Below are 4,549 nucleotides of genomic sequence, written 5' to 3' on the forward strand. Positions count from 1 at the left end.
TTCATTTGTACTGTTATACATATCCTCAAATGCTAAACAATGAATGGGTTCTATTTGTAGAGTTTATCGAGCAGTATTTAGGTTCAGACTAAAATGAAGCTGTAATACAAAGTATCCTTAGACTGCCTGTCCCCTCCCCCCACCATACACACAGCCTCCCCCATTATAAGTATCTTGTACCAGAATAGTTTCACTGCCCTAAAATCCCTCTGTTCTTGGATTATTCATTCCCCCTACACAACACCCACTAGAAACCCCTGATCTTGGTACTATTTCAGTGGCTTTCCCTTTTCCAGAATGTCATGTGGTTGGATTCATAAGGAAATCCGCTTTTCATATTGGCCTCTTTCACTTAGTAATTGAGCTTGACATTCCGTCCATGTTTTTATTGCTTGAAAGTTTAGTCTTTAGTGCTGAAAAAAATAATTTTGTGGTTTGGATGGAACATGGCTTATCTAGCAATTCACTTGCTGAAGGACATGTTGCTTAATTTCAGTTTTTGAAAACTATAAATAAGGATGTTACCAACAATCCTCCATTGTATTAGAGAAGCCTGTTCTTTCCGTAAGACTATGCTGCTTACAGCTCGCTAAGCAGTACCAGCTCTCTGACTGGATTGCAGACTTTTCTCATAGGCTTTGACAGATTCGATAGGGAATGCTGCGCTTGAGAAATGAAAATGTATTTCTTCCCCTTCTGTCATCTGGGAGATATTGTTAACAATTGATATTATTTCTGCTTTAAATGTTTAGAAAATTCTCCAGTGAACTCATCTAAGCCAAGGCAGGTTATTCATACTAACTTGAGTTTTCATTATATACCAAGCACCCAAATTGAATCATGCTCCATTTCATCTACAGTATCAAATTGGCAGACTCTGAGTTATCATCAGTATTTTTTTAATATTTATTTATTCTATGTATTTTATGAAGACACTGTTGTTGTCTTCAAACACATCGGAAGAGGGAAGAGGGCATCAGATTCCATTACAGATGGTTGTGAGCCACCAAGTGGTTGCTGGGAATTGAACTCGGGACCTCTAAAAGAGCAGTCAGTGCTCTTAACCACTCTCTTAAGCCATCTCTCCAGCATCCGGTAGTATTGTCTTTTTATGTTTACGTTCTACATTAATACTACCTGTCATTTCTGATACTACCTATTTTCTCTCCTTTTGTTAATTAATCTGACTGGAATCATATCAATTTTGTCAATCTTCTGAAAATCAGCTTTTGGGTTCACTTGTTTTTACCATTGATTTCCTACTTTTAATCTTTAATGCATCTTTTCTTTTGCTTACATTGCAATCAATCATGGTTTTCTGCTTCTGATTGCATACAATAATATTTTGTCTTAGATCTTTCTTTTCTTCTAGAAATATTACCTCGGTGCTAGGAATGTCCCTCTACATACTGCTTTCACTGTGCAGCATAAATGATTTTACTTTTACGAAATTAATATTTGAATTTTAATGTTATATACTGACAACAATTCTTAGGAGGAATAAAATCTAACAAGGGTTTTGTTGAATATTTTTAATACATGAGTAAGTGGTTTTAGTTGCAAATTCCATCCATGTATTACCATTCTTTGCTTTGTTTTGGTTTACCATTGGAGATTTGGAGGATATTTTTACCTATCATTCTATTGAAGGTCTCTTTCATATACCTCCATAGCAGTCAGAAAGGAGACACTGTATGACTTCTGTGGGTTTTTGTTTTTTAATTTAGTTCATCATCTAGAGTATGGTCTGTCTTGAAGCACCATGGGTTTTTTTTTTCTTTTGAATGCATATTAGGCTGTTGTTAGATGAAGTGGTCTGTACATAACAATTTTATGATTCACTGATAGTGATGTTAAGTGTAACTATGACCTTACTAATTTCTGCCTAGTGGATCTGTTCATTTCTGATAGAAGAGTGTTGAATTCAGCAATGTATTTTGAGGATCTATTGTTAAGCACTCATATTAAGCATTGCCATGTCTGGCAATTATTGATTCATATCATTATGTGAATATTTTCAAGATATATTTGTCTCCATCTATTTACTTTTTATTTTATGTGTCTGAGTATTTGATTTCATGTATATCTGTGCACCACATGCCAGAACGGGGAATTAGATCCCCAGGAATTGGAGTTACCAATGCTTGTGCATCACTGTGTGAAAGGTGAGAATTGAACTTGGGTCCTCTGGAGAGCAGTAATCTTAACTACTGAGCCTTAGCTCCAGCCTCCATCCACTTACTTTTAACTCTCTTTTTAAATCTTTAAAAATGTTTTATATACATTTACTTTTAACCTGCAAATGTTCATGAGTTATAGTGAATACACAAAAAGAATGTACAGTAAAGTCTTAATTTTCGATCTACTCTGATTTTCTTTCCCTTTTAATTTTTTTATTTATATCATTGATAAGTGATGCGATATTCCTGAAGTTGGATTAATCACAATACCTCATAACTTTTATTCTTTTATTTATTGTTCTTATTAATTGTTCATAATTCTATCTTACACAGTTTTCTACTTCTTGTAGATTCAATTTGGTGTTTATAATTCCATTTCCTTTCATTTTAGCATATATATTATAATTTTTATTATATTTTATTTACATTCTAGCCATTGCCTCCCCTGCCCGGTACCCCCTCCCACAGTTACTCATTTCCTTCCTCCTCCCTGTCTCTGAGAAAATGGTCTTTCCCTCACCAGGCCTCCCCCTTCCCTGGGGCCTCCTCCCTCTCCCACTAAAGCCAGACCAGGCACTCTTCTGCTATATATGTGTTGGGGCTCTCAGACCAGCTAGTGTATGCTGCCCAGTTGGTGGCTCAGTGTCTGGGAGCTTCCAGGGGCCTGGATTAATTGAGATTGCTGGTCTTCCTATTGGGGTTGCCCTCCTCTTCAGCTTCTTCCATCCTTCACCTAATTCAACCATAGGGGTCCCCAACTTCAGTCCAATGGTTGGGTTTAAGTATCTGTGTCTGTCTCAATCAGCTTCTCATTGGCCCTCTCAGAGGACAGCCATGCTAGGCTCCTGTCTTTAAGCCATCATAGCATCAGTAATAGTGTCAGGCCTTGGTGCTTCCCCATGAGATGGATCCCAAGTAGGGCTGGTAACTGGACCTTCTTTCCTTCAGTGTCTACTCCATTTTTGTCCCTGAAGTTCTTTTAGACAAGAACAATTCTGCGTCAGAAATTTTGTCTGTAGATTGGCAACTCCATCCCTCCACTTGAGGCTCTCTCCCCAGTGTTGGACATTTCATCTAAGGTCACTCACTCGCTTTGAATACTGCGAGTCTCTCACCTCCAGGTGGCTAGTATTCTCTAGAGGGTCCCTCACTCCCATTCCTCATGGGTGCATATTTCCATTCATTCTGCTGGCCACCTGGGCTTCTCTCCTGTCCCAAACTTGCCCCCCATACTTGATCCTGTTCCCCTTTTCCTCTCCCCCCTCTACTACACATATGCCTCCCTCCCTCTGCCTCTCTTGACTACTTTTTTCCCTCTTCCAAGTGGAATTGAAGCATCTTCACTTGAGCCTTTCTGCTTATTAAAGAAAGTTCTTAAGTTCTGTGGGTTATATTCTATTAAGAATAAGAATATCATGAGTTTTGCCGGCAAATGGATGGAACTGTGAAATGTCATACTGACTGAGGTTACCCAGACTCAAAAGGACATACATGTTGTGTACTCACTAATAAGTGAATACTAGCCAAAAAGTACAGAATACATTATAATTTTTAAGAGCATTTTTTGGTTGGTGCAGGGAATATAACAAACATTACAACTAAACCAAGTTTACCTTCAACTAATACCCTCCTGGTTCATTGTTGGTATGATATTATTTTTAATTAATTAATTTATTTTTACTTATTCACTTTACATCTTACTCACTGTCCATCTCCCTGTCACCCGTCCTACAGTCCTTCCCTGACCCACCCTCTCCTTTTTCTCTTAGGGGGTGGGGCCTCCTGGGTATCCCTGGACCCTGGCACAACAAGTCTCTGCAAGGCTAGGCACATCATCACCCACTGAGTCCAGATAAGGCAGCCCAGCTAGAAGAACTTATCACACATTCAGAGGGATCCCCACACAAACATACACTCTGGTTATTTGGGACCCACATGAAGACCAAGCTGTACATCTATTAGATATGTACAGGGAGTAGTTCAATATTCTTAATCTCCTTTTTTCCTTGTGCCATTGCTAATATTCTTTGGCTTATACACAAATAGACATAAGTGTGCATATATATATATATGTATATATGAAACATTTTATATACATTTATACATGTATAAATTAGATTATTTATTATTGCTCCAGTATCCCCGGAGCTCCTGATACTGGAGTGGCAAACACAGAAGTGGATTCTCCAGATTTTTTTTTAAATCTTTCTTAGTTCTTTCTTTCTCTCATAGAAATTTCATCTATCTGTTTATATTATTCAGCTCATCTTTACAGAATTTTTACTTTACAAGGAAACCCCTGAATATATTAAGCACGGTTTTCTTTTTAAGTTCTTGGTCAATTTCTCCATACTTATATTGAATCTGAA

Source organism: Mus caroli, unplaced genomic scaffold, assembly GCF_978045245.1.
Source record: "Mus caroli unplaced genomic scaffold, Mus_caroli_1 scaffold_5, whole genome shotgun sequence".
Lineage (NCBI taxonomy): Eukaryota > Metazoa > Chordata > Mammalia > Rodentia > Muridae > Mus > Mus caroli.